This window comes from Rhea americana, unplaced genomic scaffold (assembly GCF_003343005.1).
Source record: "Rhea americana isolate MKP2758 unplaced genomic scaffold, rheAme1 scaffold_2, whole genome shotgun sequence".
In the NCBI taxonomy this organism is placed as follows: Eukaryota; Metazoa; Chordata; class Aves; order Rheiformes; family Rheidae; genus Rhea; species Rhea americana.
In genome coordinates, this window is record NW_028186149.1 from 14,321,469 (window position 1) to 14,343,257 (window position 21,789).

The following is a 21,789-nucleotide window of genomic DNA, read 5'->3' on the forward strand; positions in this document are numbered from 1 at the left end:
GTCTAAATCTCTTAAGGCCATAGATAAGAGCCAAGTACTAGGATTCCTTTAAAGTTTAATTATGTGATTTGAGATGTTTATAAACTGAATGTGAATCTCTAACTATGATAAATGCAATTAAAAGAAACTCTGTGCTGAAACAATGATGTTGCTACAACACATGTTTGGCAGTTGGGAGGCCACAGCTGGATTACTGTTAGGTTCTGGACACCATGCTATGAGAAGAATATTAATAAATTGGACAGAACCCAAAAAAGTCTGGAAAAAAAAAAAAAAGGTGAATGTGGCAAGACTGAAAGAATCCTGAGAAAAGAAGGCTGGGGACAAATCTAAATGCATCTGCGTATATAGCAGAGGGAGCAGGGGAGACTAGGTTTCTCTTTGTAGTAAGAAAGGCTAGATGAGGAAATTATGGCACACCTTAAGTTTACAGTATTTTTTTTCTAACTCCTAGCTGTATGATGATTAAGAAACAGGAGGCAGCTTATTAAGAGGGCTTGAAGGAGCACCAGCAAAACTGTCAGATTTTTCTGGGTAGCTGATGATAACGGATAAATGAAATTCTAAATTCTATTGAGTTTGAAGTCCTACTGCTTTGGGGACTGGGCTCAGTGAAGTGTTGGGAGTTTAAATAAACTAAAATACTTTGTAATAAGAAAAGAAACAGGAAAACAATAGCCTGTTTGAGAATATTAAGTATCCTTATCTGATGCATCCATGATAGCTAGAGYAGACAGATTTCTTGCTCCCTGAAAAGTAGAACCAATACACAGCTGATGCTTCCTGTGCAGGTGCAAGGGGGTCTCCAGGGTCCTTTAGTTGCCTCTCAAGGACTTCAGAAGACTGTTTCATTTGTCACTGCAGCCCCTAGGTGTGATGGGGTGTGAAAATATTTGCATAACTGCTCACTATACAGCCTAAGGTCAAGAATTGGAGTGGACCTGAAGATGGATCATTAAAGAGATTTTCATTCAACAGCTCCTCTGACATGGGCAATCTAGGAATCGATGCATTGTGATTTTGCAGAAACAAAAAGCATATCAAACTGATACTGGAGTTTGTAACCTGCTCTGGTTGCAGTGAAACTTCTTACTGCCAAAGAAAAATTACTTATTTCCTTTAGGAAGAGGATTTATTTTCCTAACATCTTTGTAACGATTATGTTGCAGTCGTCAGGAGAAGAAAAAAATATATAGCATTAATTGCCTCTCTYAATTTCTAACAAATATTCCTGAAACAAGTCCCTCTTCTGAACTAGATGATGTTTTAAAAGAAAGTGTTTGCATTTAAAGGGGTGCACCTGAAGTTTTCCTAGGTGCTGGAGGTAGAATGCACAAGATAATAGAAATCAGAAAAAGAAGTATGTTTTCTCATATTTGTTGAATTTATSACAGCTATTCAAAGACTTTTCAGCTGCTGGGAAAGAGTGACTAAGCTATGAAGGCACTTACTAAAACAGCAGCATTTTAAAGAAAATTAATACATTTTATGAGTTTAAGAATCTTATTCTATAACCAAATGATATTGTAGCAAGGACAGTTCCCCAAAACATTAGTCAAGCAGGGTTCTTTATGGTACATAGTTGCAAGTGTGTAATTTTTTTTCTTTGTTGTTGTTGTTTTTCTTAAGCATGAATAGCTTTAAGTGATTTTTTTCCTACTGACATAGACACAGCATGCTCACTTCAAATTCATTTTGTACCTTTCCCAGAAGGTAGTACATACACCAGATCAGTGGCAGTACATATATGCATTCCTGGCTGACCAGTTCAAAGAGAGTAAATAATTTGGCAGCCTGTGTACAGTGGGTGGAAAGCAGACAGGCTCTTTGACTGTACACTTGCAAAGACATATATAATTTTGTTATCCTAAAATTTCTAGTACCATTGAGGTGAGAATCCAATAAATTGGGCATTTTGTATTAGACTAATAATAATACACTCTTCCTGAAACCTTTTCTTTTTTCCCCATGCAGCATTACATGTACTTTTCATAAGACATTTCTACAGAGAGGCTTCAGTGTTGCTTAATACATGGTTACTGGTATCACCAGAACATTGTCTACAGGTTACTAAGACACAYGGTATCTCCACAGGACAGTTATGCTGGAAATGACAATGATGAACACAGAAGAGCAATTAGCACAAAGTAACATCGTTCTTCTAATGAGTTACTGAGCGATCACAGGCTTTTTTGGGGGGCCTTGCCCACCCTAGGTCAAAAGAGCCTGTTCTGTATTACTGTAAGGGAAATTGCTTTCTGATGCACCTCTTCTCAAGACTGAGGCAAGATTTTTTAAAAAATCTCAAGTTTAATGACTCTTACTTCCTCTACTTTGCTATTTATCCAGAGATTATTAATGTATTTTCTAGTTAGGAATTTATTCAGAGTTTACACAAAGATATGCAATTTGAAAATGCTTTTTTTAAAAGAAAGCAACCATTTTAATATTCCATGCAGCGTTCACATGCATGATATGCAAGCACTGCTTTTAGGTACTTTCTGCTGTGATGCCTGCTATTTTCAATTCCAATTTGTAACAGTCTTCAAGCTATCCAAAGCAGCCGAAGTAACAGGAGGGTACAGCATAGCTGAGATAACAAGGGGTTTTTAATGTGCCCGGTATTTACTCGCCTGTGCCTCTCCGTGACTCCGCACTTGTTCTTTTCACAGCCTTTTGACTCTGCAAGAATGTTGTCCCCCTACAATGCTTTATTGTATCATGTTAAAAACTAACGTAAGCATTCCTGAGTATCCCAAGAGTATTGTTTATTCTGTTTCTGTGAAGATTTGAACCCCCCTGCRGGGATATGCCAGGGAGGAGAATGTTTTTTTTTTTTATGTACTGTTTGCTTTCTTGCATGAAGTTCTTACATGGTTTTCAGAAAAGTCAGATTTTAATCTAAGCCTGAAGTATACCTTTGTTTCAAAAATACTGGTGCCAGAAAGTGTATTTTTTCTAAGGTATCCATTCAATAGTTTCCTTCCACATGGCATAGTCTAAACTATTTATAAAAAATAATGTATAATTACTTTTGCCTCTTACTGCAGAGGGACAGGGATGCTGCTTAAAAATTGGAACATTTGAAGAAAATTAAATTTTTATTGAGAAAGTTTATATAGGTTAGTCCAACAGATGCCACAGGTTGTGTCTAACAGGAGACAACTCATTGATAAAATCTCTCTTGTACTTTCAATTTCTGCATTTCCTCACACCACCTTGTTTGATCCTACCAAAGGATCAGATTCCCTGCACTCATCTTGCCAGTCCTGCTTTTGCTCTGCYGTCGTTTGCTTGTTTTGAGTATTTCAGTCCTCCTCATCAAAACCCTGACCTGAGCTTGGCAGTACAAGTAAGAACGACAGAATTCTCTTCTATAGTTTTGTTGTTCTTGCTATCTGTATTCTGGTCTTATCAGATCTGAGTATATTAGTTTTAAATGAAGGAAGAATTCTAACTTCTGCTGAAATGTTTCCTACATAGCTATTTCTTAGAATAGACACAAGTGGAAAAATGATACAGTAACAATAAATTCAAAGAAACTAGAATTCTATAGCCAGCTTTTTTCTTGCTTCTGTAAACAAGTCAAATTTATTTTGTCTTCACTAAATTCACATTCAGCTATAAAACTGTTTTCAAAGTTGATTTCAAAACCCTCCAAAAAATTATTCTGCCTTCTGTTTGTGGGCCTGCTGCCATCAGCAGCCTTGGCTAGTCACAGGGTCCCGTCCATCTCAGTGTCTTGCTGCCAGCCGTCCACAGAAGGGGACAATAATGACTTACTGAAAGAAGTTCTAAGACTCAAATCAGTGAGCTTCTTACTTGCCTTTTTTGTTTTAGTAGGCTTATTTAGGATAGTACATCACAAACAATTCACTGCAGCCTGGAGTTGTACTGCATACAGCTTATGATGAAGCAGTTATGACCTACTGGGATCCTTCAGGTGTGCAGTTTGGCATATGTTCTCCATTGCTGGAGTGCTTGCAACTAGTCTTGTGACTTGAGGAACATTCCTTACCATTGTTTCATGGAAAAAGGTATGTGGTTTGAACTTACAGGTGTTTCCCCCAGTTATCTTTGTAAGTAGTAGAGTATTCTTGAATAYTCACTCATAGTCCACCTGAGAAGGGAGAGGTTCAGCCTACCTCCTGATTGCTATGCTCTGCTTTTGCTAAAAATCAACAATTTGATTCATTAATTGCATACAACTTAGATATGCTAAGTCTCCTAACAGACAATAAAATGAGGACTGTAGAACTCTTGGTAAACTATTTTAGACATAGCCGAAAACACACTGCACCAACACTACTCCAAAACTGCATTCCCTGGCCTTCCTTCCAAGCATGTAAAATATGATTTAACATAGGACTTTTTCCTTGAAACATTCCCATGAAGTTTACAGAGCACATAAAACTGGTTAATAAAACCTAGTTACTGTTTCTAGTTATTCTATATCCTAATGAATTCAGTAGGACATTGCTGTACCACTTCAGTTGGTTGCTGCTGAACCACATAGTTTCTGCCACCTTTAAAATACATATTGATTCTTGGAGATGAAAGTGAGTATTTTGTGAGTATTACCTCACTCTGCCTAAGGCCTCACTACAAAATTTGGAGTAAACAGTTATTACTCCATGAAACTAGTTTCTTTTCAAATATTGGCTGGCTATAATCAGAGTTGGTGATGGTATTGTTTTGTTCTATTACATTATTAATTGTCAAGAGAGAGGGCCGTACCATAGTGCTTACAATTCACTATTTTTAACCCTGTAATGTTTGCATTTCATGATAATGAAATGCTGAGGACATAGGTGACCTTGCTGAGCAGGGAGGCTGGACTAGATGATCTCCAGAGATCCCTTCCAACCTTACTGATTTTATGATTCTATGATACTGTTCGTTTAAATTGTAGCTACAATGTCTATGTGCCTATCAATGCACATGTTCAGCTTTGGCAAGCAAACCAGAAAATGAGGTTTAATCACATGACCTTCAAATATTGATTTCACTCAYGCCCCATTCATCATATCCAGTCTACATGAAATATCTGTTTGTACCTTTAAAAGAAGTCTTATAATATCAAGTGGAGAAATTCAGAGCTGTGATTCCGCACAGTGCATGTTGTTTGAGTTAATCCCAGCAGGTCTATTTTGTATGATCCAGTGTAGCAAACTGGAGTCTCGAAGAGTTCCTCCTCATGATTTTATTAGAACAYGAGACATGTTTCTGTAAAACTAAGGCTACTTTAAATAAAAGATCAAAAGAAAAATTCAGGTAGCACAACAAAACCAACCTGCAATCAGTAAAGGACCTAGGAGAAGAGTGTTCACTTATCAGCAAACATGAAACAAACTGAGCAACAGTCATCTTCGACAGCTTTACAGCTTCATTTTTGTACATGTATTTCAAAAAATGCTGTTGCTGAGTCTGAGTTAAGTCAGCTTTAGATCTCCGTCCTCTTTTTCTTAGCTTTACATGCCTAGGTTGAAAGACATTCAACGCCCACAAGTTGCTGGGTTTTCTGTTAGTCCACTAAGGAAAGGGATAGAGAAAAGCAGGGGCCTGGTCTTAAGCCACCTACTTTAGTCTCAGTGTTTACGGTGTGGCCACCTGCGGTCCTGGAGGCACTGCAGCTGGCACAGCCTGCAGAAAGAGGAAGGTCCCAGAGGGCAGCTGGGAGAAAGGGAGAAACTCAGAGGCTCCCTTTGCTCTGCACTGCCCAGGAGAGGTGGAGGCGGCAGGGGCAGGGGATGCCGGTGGCTTCCACATCTCGAGGTGACTTTTTGGGGAAATGCTTACAGCCAGGCAGAAAAGATTGTTCTTCAGCAGTTAACACTGTTCCAAATAATTTTTAACTCCTGCAACTATCTAGACATGGAGAAATCGCACTGCGGAGCACAGTTATGTCTTCGTGCCTGCTTTGTGCGGCTGCAGCTAACCAGCATTTCAAGGCTGGAGCAGCAGATGCTGAGGTGGAAGAGAAATCCCCTGCAGGGCTACGCTCCCTCCCCGGCCCCTCGCACACATGCACACACGCACGCACGCACATGCAGCCGGCCGCCTTGGCTCGACACGCAGAGGATGCCGTTGGGCCTCACACAGAGCGCAAGGAGCCCTCCCCTTCTCTGCCCACTAATCTTTTTCAGTTTATAAAGCTGACAACCAGAAAATAATAGATAGCTTTTAAAGATACACAACTTTTCAGGAAGAACAGGCTGGGATACAGCAGTATAGGATCTTTCCCTTATCAAAGCAGACAAAGAATTGAAAGATGAATGCTACCAGATAGCACAGTAGATTGTAATTTCCACTAAACAAACCATAATAAGTCAGTAGTATCCACATACACACACAGATAGGGGGGTGATCTTTATGTTGGTTTGTGGTCCTACATCAGGTTGACTTGCTTTTTTGAACCTTCTAATATTTCTAATTACCCTTAGTCTTGTAAGTCCCCTTGAAAGGTTGAATTTTACAGTCACTGTCTACTCATAACTCCCAGCAGAGCTGCTCAGCATATGTTTGATCTAAGCCCTAAATGCTGCAAGTTAGTCACTTGGCCTCAACAGATAATTTTTCAAATCTTGTCCAGGTTCATGCAGTCATTTGCAAACTTCTAACTACAGAGGTATGTTCAGTAGCTAATGTCCTTCATCCTGTTTGCCCTAAATATGACGCTGTCAAAGACAGTTTTGTATGAAACCAGCAGATTCTAGTTCTTCTTCAAGAACACTTGGTCAAGCTTTGATGAACTATTTGCTCCAAGCATTACTATGTATTTCCTTCCACAAAGTTATTTTCCTGCTTATCTTTTAGATTTTAGGATTTAATCTTGTGGATTAATTGAATCAGTCTATCTTTAGAATTTTTAAGCCACCTCCAAGACAGAAAGTCTATTATGCAATGTTTTTTTTAACGTAATTGAGTATTGTAAGAGAAGGAAGATGAGGCTAGTGTTGCAGGCCACATATCTTAAAAAGGAAATTGCTACCAGTATTTCCTAGAACCTCAGGAGTTAGTTCCAGCAAACAATTTCCAAGAAAATATCAGTCAACAAGAAAAGGACCTTGGGAGAAAGTGCAGCTTTTGTGTTGGTAAGCATTCCTTACTCAAGAGATAAATAAGCATGTGGCTGAGCACTAAGCTGGACCCACAGAAGACAAATAAATGGATGCAGGGAAATGCTGAGCTCCTTCATTTGGGTGGAGCAAAGGAACAGTTGCTGTTGTCTGGGAAGACAGAGCTCAGCCGAAAGATGTGAACAGGTTAGTGGTGTTTTGCTGGTAGCTTTTCATTTATCTTATCAGTGTCAGGGCAAGGAGGCATTTGCCTCTATGCCTTCTCAGCCATAGTTCTTCCAGAAAGGTTGTCTCTGATCCTGCTATCATAAGAGCTGGGATAGAGCTTTTAATTTAATTCAGAGCAGCATTATAGAAATACATATCTGCATATACACATGCTATTCCAGCCAATAACCAGCTGGTGCTTACCTGTACCAGAGTACAGGAATAGTCTGGACAGGCAACTCTATCAAGCAAAAGAAAATGGATGAGAGGGAAGGACACAGGAGCAGCAGCAAAATGAAACTGGAATGGAATTCAGTCCAGGAGGAAGAGTTATTCCTCTAAGCTACAAAAAGGAGTAAGAAGGAACAAGTCCACAGCAAGTTTCCATAATCAGAGTCCCTCAGATAACTGAACAAACACTGATCAGCCTACACACTGAAGTATTGCTGAATACGCTGCACTACCTGAAAAATATACACATTAAGCATTTTCAGGCTATTTGCGTGCTGAGGGGCAGATGTTCCACCAGCAGTGAGATCAGCAGACTTGCAAGAACAAGCCATAGCTTGATTTTAGGCTAGCACTTCCTGACTTCCCTCCTCTCAAAACCTGGCAGGTGGAGAGAAAGAAATAGGAAAGTTCATGACTGCCTGCCTGTATCTTGCCCCGTTATGTGAAGGCAGGCCAAAGTCAGGGAACAAACTCCATCTTAGAAGCTGAAAAGGGCTTCCTGGATCTTACAGTATAACTTTAGTGAAGTAAAGCACTCAGAGCAGCTATTAAAAACAAACAAAATCTGCTAACTTAGATGCTCATGTCAAAGAAACTTAAGCACATGCCTAAAGTTAAACAGATGTTTAAGTTTTTGCTCAAGTGGGGCCTGTGCTGACTCTGCAACTTTGCAGATTTACGGGACTGATGATCAGCCACTGCAATCCCTTAATGCTGTTGGTACTGCTGCTCTACTGATATGTGCGCCTTGGTATGCACAGACTGCAAACACTGACTTGAACACCAAAATCCCTTAACATACACAAAGCCATAAAAGTACTTTTCAAACTCTAACAATGTATTGTTATTTACTTTATTCAAATAAAGTTCTTGAAAATGAAAAACATAATTAAATATTTTAGTGTGCTACATTGGTACAAAATGTTTTCATAGCCTGGTTAGTGTCCCAATAAGCATAAAGTGCCACACTATATCARCTGGTATGCAAGGAAGAAAATGCAGGAAAAAGTGAATAATGTAGAGTTAAGATTACTACAGGACACTCTCTTCGATTACTGACATGTTAATAATACACTTTATCCACAGTGTCTACAAATGAATTGGTATGTTACAAATACCACCCTTTAATTTCTAACCTTTTCTTCAAAACTTTTTGTCCTTTGCTAGACTAAAGTGTCAGGTTGTTCCAATTGGACTTCATTTGCTTTAGAGGCAAACTCCAACTGAAGGGGGAAGTTCTAGTTGCCAAGTACTTGGCAGAACAGACTTGCAATTAGGTACTTCCCCTCTACTCCAGGGAACCTGATCTATAAAAAGAGAGCAAGAGACAGACCCAAATTTAACTAAACGAACTGCACCCACTCCAAAAGCTGTATGCCAAGTTTCAAAATATTCTGGCTTGCAATACAGCTGCAAAGATAAGTTTCCAACAGCCATCCCAACAGCCTGTTCAGTACATACACACACACACACATACACACACACACACACACACACACACACACACACACACTAGGTTTTCACATACAATTCAGAGCAAGGCCTGGATAGTGAAACTTTTGCCAGAATTTGGACATATATAGAGAATGTGCTCATGCATTGTCTATAAAGCTCAGTCCGCTCATTACAGTTGGCAAGCAACACATATAGGAGACAAGGGTGGTTGTGCAACAGATTGCAAGGTCTGTTTTTTTTTTTTAAAAAAAAAAAAAAAGTCTGTGCAAGAGGTATATAAGCATTCTATGAATAAATGAGCATATTCCTGCAAAGGGCTACTATAAAGACAAACTGGTACACAGTGCTCCATCTGAAGTCACTGCACAGCAACTGATTTGCTGTTGAAGCTACACAGAGTATCTGTTAATCACAGTTTCCTTTTTAGAAAGCTGCAAATACATGGACCATTTAGGAGGAAAGGGCAAAAAGGTCACCAGATGCTCAAGCCTGGCCACACTTAAAGTATTCCTACTTGATATTTCTTTCTCTTAAGAAGTTAAATGAATTTACTCCCTTCATATATGAAAGTTGCAGTGACATATACAGATTCCTTCTTCCCTACCTGGTTGATTTTGCTGAAACCGACTGGTTCCCCAAAGACTCTAGTTACACAAAATAAGATCAAATGTCTAAACAAACACAACAGGCAATTTGAGCAATTTCCTTCAACCACTCTCATTGCCTCTCTTTTTAGTGTGGAAGCATGAACTTTAATCCTACTGCTTTTCCTCCATTAAGAAGTGTTCTCTTCTCCTAACACAAAAAGTATCCTGTGAAGCTCCATGCAACAGTGATTACAGAGGAGAACAAAAGTTTTTAGAAAAGATTTCTCAAAAAATTACAATCAAAGCTAAACAAAAATTCCAGCCAATAAGTAGCTTTCCTAAGTCATTGCATGCCCAGGAGCAGCAAGAGCAGGGCTGCTGAGTGCGTGAGGATGAGCTGGGAGTGGAGGTGACCGTACACCGTGGCAGTGCAGGGCCACAGCACAGGGCCCCAGGGCCGGGGTAGGGCAGGGCTGGTGATGGGCTCGGTCGGGTGGCTCGTGGTCCTTGCAGCAGGTGAGGTAACGAGCCAGGCAGGGAAGTCAGGTCAGTGAGGCAGGACTGGCCAGGGGCAGAGCCCTCCCTGCAGCATGGCTCAGGTTGGCTGGGGCCCAGAGCTCTCAGGCTAAGGGCCAGGGCAGGGCCCAGGGCAGCCAGTCAGGGCAAGTAAGGGCTATTGGTGCAGTTGGGTCCAGACTGTGTAAGCACATCAGCATTTATATTTGTAATTCTGTCTTTCAAATTCAGCTGAAGAGTGCATATTTAAGACTTAGGGATATGCCCCAGGTAAGTGCTCCACACTGTGTTTGTCTCTAGTTGGGAAATGTTTTTATTTATATTTTTTAAAATGTAAATTAACAAGACAAATTTAGTTGTTGATGTAAAATTCCTTCTACTAAATGCTCTACATAAAAATTTAAATTAGATCTAAAAATGATCAGATAGCCTATGTAAGTGCTTATTGCACCTATCTTGTCAGGCCAAAATGGAAGATTGGTTGGGATTTCATAAAAGTTCTATAACTTCTCCTATAAAGAGAATCTGCAGGAAGATGCAGGAAAGAGCTGGGAGATCTATAGCAGAAAGGATTAAAATCCTTCACAAAATTGCAGAAGGTCTCTCTAGGAGCATAAAATCCATATATCATCTTTTCCAAGTCTGATTCTTCCATTAGCTTTCATAGTAATAAACAGTGCTAAAAGTGTAAGATACTTCTCATCTCTTGAGGGCCACAATTTCTAAGTGATCTCTCAGATGGGGTAGCATTTTGGGCAACACAATCCTTCAGCACTTAGTTAACAATCCTTTTGGAGGACTCTGAGAACTTAACTCAAAAGATATGCGCAGTACCTCTTGACCTTCTAAATTTCATACACATTTTAGCCTGTTTTTGTCAGCATTAAACTGTCATATAAGAAAAGTTTACTAAGTGCCTTGCTTGGGGTGTTGATGACGATAGAAGTATGCCATTTTTAAACAACAACAATTTAGTTAATCTGTAAAGAATGTGTAATTTTGATAAAGGCAATCTCCAAGTAAACTGAGGAACAACGAGGTCCCACAGCAAGACGAAATACATTCTTCTTCTCTGAAATATACAGGAACTGTTTATTTCTTCATATGCTCAGACACAATCTGGATTTTCATTTAGTTATGAAATGAGAGCTATAGCATCCTGGTAAATTAATTATGGCCCACTTCTCTCCCATCTTTTTCATATTTTGATTTTAATGCTGCAGAATAGGCAGACTGCCCCCTTTCCCCTTCTATGTTTAATTTTTAAAAAAGAATTCTTACTCTTCAGTTTTGAATTTACTATAAYATCAAATATGAGCAGAACCAAGATTTTACTATGTACTCTCTTCAAAACACAGGTTTGTTTTTAAATGGTATTTGATCATTTCCAGCTAGGTGAAACCCAGGCATTGCCATAGTGCTGGAGCAGTGGTTCCCAGTTCAGATAGAGCTAGCCCGTATGCTACACTCTACTGGCCGGCAAGCACAGAGTTACCAAGGCTCAGAGGGGCTGTGTCAGGGGCAGTTTTGCTTTCCAGGATGCAGCCATTTAGGACAACTTGTATTAGGCACAGAGGGAAGGGAACATGCACGCAACCCTAGGTTTTGGTATAGCAGAGCCTTCTTTCTACCACCCATACCACTGACTCCACTTTCCATTTGCAACAGGGATGAGGCGAAACCTGYCTCTCTCCTACTTGCCAGCCTCTTTTTTAGGCTATTCTTGCCAGAGGCAAGCAGCCAGGAACCATCTTTTTGCATTCCAACAGAAAAGATCATTACTGTCCCAACCCTACAGTACAGAGCAAGCATCAGCTTACACAACTGGTATAGAGAGGGGAGAAAAGGGCTTCTTTCTTGTAACTCCTCCTCCACTTTCTTGGGGAAACAGGACTGAGGCATCTTGGTCAAGAGTCCTGTTTCCTCAACTCTAAAATATTTGCACTATAGATACTGAGTCCAAAAAGGTCAAACGAGCATTTACTCCCAAGTATCACCACTCGTTACGGGCCATAAAATACTTCTCTCAACAACCCTCAACAAGGTGCAGATTTGCAGCAAGAGGCCCAAAGCCTCATAACATACCACAGGAAGAGAACAGAAGAAACTGAGTGTTGCCCTGTTCTGGTCCCCACAACAACAGGAAATCTGTTAAACAAGGCACTGAGCTCATCCCAAGAAGCAATCGATGCCGYCGGTACATAAGGGAAAAGATCTGACCTGGAAAGAGAGGGCAGGAAACACACTGGCAATCAGTGTAGTTTAAGTACATATGCAGCCAGGCACCTTGAGAATTTTTGTTACTCCTTGAGATGCATCAATGGCACAATCCCCCTCTGGATGAACTTGATTTCCATCAGCTTCTGAAGCAGCTTCAACAGGCACACAGGTTCAGCAAACACACCACAGAAGAGTCACTAAGTGTTGTTACGTGCCTGTGCTTCCAAACCTGAACATCAGGAGCCATTTAGCAGTCAACAGCAAGGAAACACTAAAGGCAAGCAAGAGTGTAACACATCAGGAAGCAGCAAGAGTAGAGCTGCTCCATCAGGGGTGACATGCCAGGAACTGAGGCGACCAAAGGGCAGGCAGTGTCCTCCCGACAGCACACACACGCAGAGCATCGGATCATGGCAGGTAGAGCAACAAGGTCTACTGACAGTCTCAGATARAGGAAGGGGATAAATCAGGTCCAGGGTCCAATTAGGAGCAAAAAGAGATGGGGCCACCAACAGGGCTGGAGAAAAGGCTGCAGCGCAGGCTCAGGGCCCATCCAGGAGGCACCAACAGGTTGCAAATGTATCACTTCCAAGGCCTGAGCCAAAATGAACCCTGAAGCCAAGGGCAGGGGCAGGTGGAGGTCCCAGGTGAGGCTGGTCAGGAGCACTCTGGCCTGTCTGTGCACTCTGGGCCCTGACATAGTGGTTTCAGCCCTTCATTGTCTCTTCTTAGTGTTTTTAAAACTATTATGCCTTTATCATCACACTTCAAAAAAAAGAAAGAGAAAGAAAGAAAAAGAAAAAAAGAAAAAGGCAGCTGCCTCACTACCTCTGTCTCTGGCAGAAGAGAACAGTTACTAACCCAGTTGTTAGGGTAATTTAAGCTCATGCTGTCAAATAAATTGACCATGCAATTTTTGAGGTTTACTTCATTTATACCTTCAATTATAGCCTTAGGGATCTCCARTTTACTGTTTAAATGAGCATTTCATTGCTTTAATTTATTATTAAAAACGTATTACTGACATCTTTCAATCTCTGTTTGTACATTTTATACAAGCTACTTCCTGCCACATCACACCCATTCATTCCTGCTTTTCTGTATAATGAATCTCACAAAGCCCCGGGTACTTGTATTATGTAACCTCCTGCTAACCAGCACAAGAATTCGGGAGGCTGAATGAGTGGCGGGTAGAGCTAGCATACTTGGCAAGTGCAAATTTTACTTCCTGCGACACTGGAACGCTGAGTAGCTCGCTGTGCTTTGGATTTGGGCATGGTTTGTGCAGTAATTATTCCATTACAAAGTTAGTCTGGGAAAGGAAAATAAGGAGGGTGCTGAAGCAAACCTACTGCCTGTTCCGTCAAGCAGGACTCAGCTGCAATCAGGTATTTTGAAGTAGGTCAGGATTCAGCACATCTTACTGCAAGTATGAATAAGGAGTCATTGTGGTCATATTGCCTATGGGTCATTGGGCTACAGGAGAAAGCACAAGAAAACCCATTCCAACCGACCGCTGTCCGGAAGAGTCAAATGTCTTCTGACAAGGACACTGAAGCACAGAGAAAGTACATGCCTGTCACATCGGCCTCTTTCCACTCAGGCAATTCTCTCAAATAAATATGCCGTTTTCTGACAGCAATGRAAAGATTCAAAAAGTAGGAGTGGTCCTAACTTGCTTGAACAGCCACTATAATGGCATACTAATTCAAAATAAGAGCTTTGATAGTTTTTCCAATAGCCTTGGCTGTATGTTAGCATCAACTTGACCATAACAGCTTCACTCTCCTCCTTTCATTACACCTGTCTTTTTTTAAAAAAAATCTATCATTTCCACAGAAGGCTGTTTTTTGTGTTTTTTTTTTAAATCATTCTGATGTTGCGGTGGTCTCATGAGAGAAACTGTGACTGAAAACAGCAGCTCTAGGTTCTTCTGTCAGGTTTGCAAGCATCTTCCTTTTTGAACTTCACCAAGTCACTTAACCTGTCTTAAGTGGATGATAGCTGATATCATTCCGAAAGCATTACGACATATCCACAAATGCACAAAGCTGCAGAAGCTCCAGCGGAAACATTTCTTGATTCCTGCGTGCCTGACTTCACAACACTGACGTTACAAAAATACCCCACTATTTTAACAGATATATTTCCCAAGTTAACAAACAAAAATCTGAAAGAAAAAAACACAAGTTTTTCCCTTCATCAGTCAGCTTGACCCTTCATTTCTACAAGCACAAACCTTTGAGTCTTGCAACAGCTATGATATATGTGGATATACCTGTTTCACACAAGGCGTGTTGGGACTCCATTGCTCCAGGTTCAATATCAACCTTCTTTTTAACGGGCTGCCATCCAACACAGCCTATTCCTGCTCTTCCCCTAATTGCTGTCCTGGCTTCCACAGGCCCCAGATACTCTATTTCTAAGCAGGCTGCTGCTACAGACAGTGGAAGGAGAGTGAGCTTGCTTCCAAGAGTACAGGAGCAACAAACATACATCTTATTCTCACGCTCCAGCACAAAGCACCCCAAAGGTTTCCAATCACCAGGAAAAGTCTTTTCACACAGTCTGCTTAGCCCTAGAGCCAGAGGCTAGATCAGGGCCACTGGGTTCCCGGGCAAGATGTCTGCTCTCTTTCCACACACAGGAGCACTGTAGAAATGGAATAGATTAAGCAGAGGATTCACTAAGTTCAGACACATCAAATATTTGCAACCCCCCTGCCCTTGCAAGAACTCTGCTGAATTGCTGCATCTGAACATAGCAACTAGAAATTCTCAGTTGAAATGCAGAAACACACATCCCCTCCCTCACCAAGTCATATCGCTTATTTTCTGCATGAAAGCTGAAGTACAACGGAGATGATAAATTTTATACTGGCCACCTAGAGCTGGGAGGTCTGCGTGCAATTATTTGGCTGTAACCTCCACCCTTGGGGACTCTGGAAGAGGGAGGCTAATTGCATAATTTTGAGCAAATTTGACATGAGAAATTGCAAGAATACTAAGTTCTTATAAGTTTAGGAAATACAGATGGCAGAAAAGAAGTGTCCAGCTCAGCTAATAATCCTTGCAAAGGCTGGTTACTGCTGTACTGATGGACATTGCAAACTCCACACACCTGATGCCCCCAGGAAACCAGACTTCCTGAATCTCATTGCTGTTTGAGTTTTATCAGATCTCATGTCCCAGTGAGCACCTGAGTCACTGCTTGTGTCACCACCAGTGACACTTGCCATGAACTATAATTTAGTAAGCATACATTAAAGCAACCCTTTTCATTCCTGCCCCTCCAAGTGGGGAAGACTTTCCCTAAGAAATGGAGACCAAAACAGCTCTTTGTAATTGAAAGTTTGAGGAAGGATTTTTAAAAGGATTAAAGTATTCTAACTTCTTTGTAGTCTGAGCTCTTCACCCCCTATGCAACCTTGCAGACTCTGAGTAAGGATTGCTTAAGTGATCCGGCCTGAGTCACAACTCCCTTTGGCCCCAGGTTCACCAAAAGACTTCCTGAAAGTCCGATGGCATTCTCGTCCAGCTGATACACCATGTTAACCTGGATTTGCTTCACCGTTGATGCACGCTGCTGGTGAACACTGCATCTCTGCTCAGGATACACTAAGAGTCGATGACTAGCAGTTAACAACCCCACACTGCTTCACTTCTTAAAGGAGCGACCCATCTGCTCCAAGTGAGACACAGCTCAGGGACACAGCACCCCACTGCCACCTCCCGCTGACCTGGCACAGCAGCCACAGCACCTTGGGGCTCCTATTGACTTAATTCCCATCAGTGCCAGGCGGGCGGGAAATGAAATACCAGCTCCTCTCCCCACCACTCCCTGTGTGTTTTATTCATAAAAACACATAAAAAATGATAGAGTTAATAATAGAGTTAAAAATCAAATCCTCTCAGATTCTGCTTTTTCTCCTTATTGTTTTTGAAGAGTTTTCTTTGCAGCGATCTTGGGGATGTCAGGTGTCATTCTCCACATAATACTCCACTTTCTTTTGATTTCTGCAGTTTGTCACTGAAATGGCTAATTTCTCAGGTCAAAAGGGGTAAAATTCTATATTCCTTTTTCATGGATTTYCTTTTCTTTGTACTTTAAGAAAATAATTTTTGGAAGGGGGATAAGTACTAATGACTATATTCTCTGGAATCTGTGATTTTTTTCCATTTTTTTCCTGGATGGCAAATATAAATACATCACTAGTAAAGGACAAGACCTAGCAACAGTTAAATAGTCCTCTTTCTCCTGAAGATAACAGGATTGCTCACATGAGACCCTTTTGAAGCAGAACATTTTTTTTTWWAAAAAAAAAATATTTCTTTTGGCTTAAAATATTTACAGTAAGATCTATCAATTTTCCAGTAACACAGCTGTTGCCTGTCTGGCTCTAAATCCAGTTTTGTTTGTATCATACTAAGACTCCCAGTGAATAGCTGCCTGCCTGACTGCAAAACCTCAGGACTGATTTACCTCAGCATTATTTCTCTCTTAATCAAGTAAATTTTTGTGTGTCCATTTCAGTTCATTTTCCTTAATTTTCATATTACAGCATTTCTTTCAGGAGGCATTCCTGCAAATGGATATTTGATAAGAGTAAGGTTTACTCACGCCTTGGTCCAAAATTTGGAAGTGATAAATCTGGCTGATGYTTCAGGTGGAAATTTTCATTTCAAGAAAAAAATCTAATTTATCAAAAATTCTTCATAGGGAAGGGCTATTTTTAAAAGATATYCTGGGTTTTGTTTGTTTGTTTTATTAAAAAAGGCCACCAAACACAGCTAAAACATACACCATTTGGACATTTCAAAGTCAAAAAGAATAGTTTGGGTCTGACATTATATCCACTTTGAAATTTTAGTTAACACACCTAAAAGGTCAAAATGCCACATACTTTCACTGACTAAATTTATTTTGATAATTATGAGCTTTCAAAAATTAAAGTTTCAAATGAAACTCAGAGATTTATAYCTACTCTCCCAGATGCAGAAAATTAAAACTTTTATAGACGTTTTCTTGCATTTCTGGAGCTGGAATCACACAGATTTTTGAGATTGAGGAAATCTGTATTTTTTCTTTGATACACTAGTAAAAGGAAGAAAAATAAGTCYATCAGCATTCCTCTTCCATCAGCAGGCAGGCTAAAACAAATTTATCCAACAAGCTGCTGACTGGATGGCAGCAGAGGGAGATCCTTGGCCACGTTGATTTTTGTATTCCTGACAATGGTTGCCCTGATGGAAATCGATGCTATACCACAGATAGAACTATCAGTGTTTTTGTATACACAAAAACCCTGAGAAATCTAGTATTGTTCCTCAGTAATCTGGACTTTAAATCAAAACAATTTTAATTGGGTTTAGATATTAAAAGTTTAGATTTGGGTTTGCAAGCTTCTGAAGCATCTTTGATTTCACTGGGAACTGAGGTAGCTGCAGAACCAGCTTCTCTTCCTAACTTAACTTCATCAATTATTTAAAATTAGATTTTAAAGTCTACAATGTGTGACCATATTTTTTAAAAAACAAAATCCAGGCTATAAAAGAAATATGCAGAGATATTCTGACCAGAGCAGAAGCTCAACAGATCAACTACCTCCTACATTAGTTTGAATAAAAACTATTTTGAACTACATTAAGTAAATAAGACGCTAGCATACATCAGGGACTATTTCATCCACTTCGACATGCTACCAGCTTCCACAGGAAACTAGTCTCTATCTCACCATTCCCCTCACAGCGACTGCGTTTCTTTGATGCAAGCAGGGAGTATAGGGATATGTGCTAACACATGCACCTGCAACACAGCAGCCTCATCTCTCTGAAGGTGCCACGTGCCCAGAAGGCTCAGTACTTGGCCCATTGAGGCTGCAACTCATTCCACGTTTCCTGGGCAAGGTTCAGATTCCCAGACGCAAGCCAATTCCTCACCCTCTTAAATGAAAGAGAGGAGCCATGAACAGTGAAGATTCTTCTGAATAGAAATCTTTCTTGGAACAAGGCACTTAGAGTTTCTATTTCCTAGAGCATGGAGCAATCCAAACATTATGAAGAAATGTTGCCTGACAGGACATCTTCAATCAAAAGGACAAGGCAACGATGCAGTCCTTCAGCGATCAGTTCCTGGCTTCGCGGAGCAACACAAACTCCAAAATTGACTCACTTGTTTCTCTGTGGTTACTCCTTTTAATATATCTCTGTAGCTGTGCATAGCTTCATAGTTCAGAAGTTCCCTTTTGCAATTTCTATATTACATATAAGCCAGCAGTCTCCTAGCAAGTTGACAGAATTGTATCTGTTATTTTCTTTGCTCCAAGTCTCTTTGCAGATCAGACTTGCCTGAGCTGTTTGTGCCCAGTGGCAATTCAGTTTCAAATCTTTCTTTAAGTTTTAATGTGAAGGATAGTCTCYACAGCCTAGAGAGAAATTTTACAGATCCTTAAGCACAGGGCTTATAGCTAATCACTTGCAGGGTTACTTAAATAAATAAATACATATATATACACCCACACATATATAGAGAGAGTATCTACATGCAGTATGAACAATTGTAGGTTTCACTAMGTTTACTTTCTAGATTACAACAGTAATTTAAAAATTCCAAACCACTGAGATACAAAAGCCTGAGGAGTGCAGTAAAAACACCTTTTTTCTCCCTGGCAATAAGGCTGGCTCCTGTATAGAGGCATCTCCCACTCTTCCCCCCTCTCTCTCTCTTACGAATATAGCTTCATTTCTGGCCTTGCTGCAAAGTGAACCATCAAAACCAAGGGTTGCCGCTGTTTTGTAAACTCTTACCACTTCAGTAAGCCAGAGCAGCACACAACTGCACCTGCAATTGCATCAGCACAATGAAATGGACAGTGAACTATAAAGACAGCACAGACTAGGGCATAGTAGTGTCAGGAATTTTTTCTAGAGTGGCTTTGCTAGAGGAGTGAACATACCAAACTATACTTTCAAAAGTTCATATATTCCAAAACAATGCATAATTCAACCACTGAAAAGGACACATCAAAATCCTAGCCAGTCTCAGAGAATATGCATCTACCACAGCCCTACAGTCTTGTTTATCATCTTTTAAATACATATTCTTTCTTCTGTTCCAGTCCATGTTTTTAAGGCCACATTTTACTGGACATGGGGTGCTATGAATGCTGCAGTGTTGATGCTGGAATTCAAACCAGAAATATCAGATAAACAGTTCAATTTTTGGATAATGTGGCAACATTGCCAAGGTGGTTTAAAAGCATCTCACCTTCCTATCCATCCTCGCCTCTGAAAAGATAGCAAAGTAGTTTTATCTGGATWATAAAGTAAGAATTTTCACCTAAAGACAAATCTGCAATGAGCATCTCCTACATTGTAGGGCACTGGCATGCCTAGAAGGTTTTTTTCTTTTTTTATTTCAGGCTTCCCCATGTCTTCATTAAAAGGTTTTCCCAATGGATGGGAGTCCAATTCCCCCTCCCCCCCCCCCCCCCCCCCTTTCAGGCTTCCCCATGTCTTCATTAAAAGGTTTTCCCAATGGATGGGAGTCCAATTCCCCCTCTCCCCCCCCAAAAAAAAAGCGTATGTTGTTCTCAGTTCCAAATAGAGAACTTTTCTTTTTTTCCCTCTTTCRTCCTGTTCCTTTTGTGTGATTCTGCAATCGTTGTCAAAACGTCTTCTGCGCCCTCCACACATTTGCACTCAGTACCCTGTGGAACGCAGACTGCAGAGCACTAACAGAAGGYAGGAATCAGTGCTGGCCAAACAGTGTCTTTAGAGTAAATATTATGGAATTTTTCATCAAATAGTATTTGCTGGAACAGATCTAGATTAAATCTATTTGGCTGATGCTATTCTTTCCCTGCTATTTCATTCAATTCATCAGATGATCTTTTTGATTGCCTATTTTCAGGTTCTTCTAAACTTTCAATTATTGTAAGTTTGGTATTGGTGTATTTGGGAGGGTGTCAAGAGGATGGGGCCAGATTCTTCTCAGTGGTGCCCATCAACAGGATGAGAAGCAGTGGGCACAAACTGAAACACAGGCTGTTCCATCTGAATATGAGGGAAAACTTCTTTACTGTAAGGGTGACGCAGCACCGGAGCAGGTTGCCCAGAGAGGCTGTGGAGTCTCCACCCTTGGCGATATTCAAAAGCTACCCGGACACAATCCTGAGCAATGCGCTCTAGGGGACCCTGCTTGAGCAGGAGTTTGGATTAGATGATCTCCAGAGGTCTTTTCCAACCTCAACCATTCTGTGATTCTCTCCTTTCTGCTACTAAATAGCCACTTCACCGAGCCATTATATTTCATTTCGCCTTAGCACTGGAATTACCTTTGATATAAACAAAGAGTGCCACTGGTTAGAGACTGTCCTTTAACCATTATTCGTTATTCTGCAAATGTTAGACAAGATCTTCCTCCTCTGCAATCTGCATGCATCAATAGTATTTTCTGTATTAAGCACCAACTGCTAATATATTGAGTTTTCAGACAGTAGGAAATCCTGGTACAGTCTTTTATTCTAAATGTAGCCCGCCTATCATTCACAGAACGATCAGCTCCCATATTTGTATGTTGCTCTTTTAAACTGTACTACTTTATGCCGTATTCCTCCATAAATAGCATGGTTTACAAGAACATGGTTTCAGAAAATTCTGAAGCAGCTTTATCTTCTATTCTCCAGTCACTTACATTACTTAGTTTATTTCCAGTTATTTCAAGCTTATTTTAGCCAGCAGCATTGACTGTTGCTATGTTTTTGTATCCCTTAAGTTTGTTTCCATTTGTATTGGTCTTATTTCAGTTATTTGACATGTTTTTACTTGCTTTGTCTATACTTAAACTCTTTATTGCATCACTTTGGTATCATTTGGACTCAAATAATCTGATCACATACCTGGAATACTTCCAGACTTTTAAAACAATATTATGAGAGATTACACTTAGAGTTAGATGGCAGTCTAACTCTTAGCTAGCCTCATTTTCCTAATGCACAGCTGTAAGACTTTTCAAGAATGTTACATAATTTTTCCATGGCAGCAACAATTATCTCTTCATCTGAAAATTATTCTGTATCCTATTATTCCTTATGAAGTGCAGATGGTCAAAATTTTAGGAAAAGAGTCTTTGTAAAGTATAATGAGAAGACAGCATTTTGTATCATGGTTGAAGCTGCGACCATGTCTAACATGCTGCAGGTGACCCTGCTGAGCAGGGAGGTTGGACTAGATGATCTCCAGAGGTCCCTTCCAACCTTACTGATTCTATGATTCTAAGCTGCTKGTGGCACTTGGGACTTGGGTTGCTTTTCCAGCCTTGTCTGGAGACCCCAAAGCTAGATCCATTCTCAGCCTCAGTCACTTCCTCTAGTTCCAGTGCTCACTCTAGAGTTCTGCGTCCAAATTCTTATGGTGTAGGCCATTTTCCCACCAAGAGAGAAGCAAACAGATGTACACTGGTGATCAGCGTCCACGCAACATGTACATACCTCC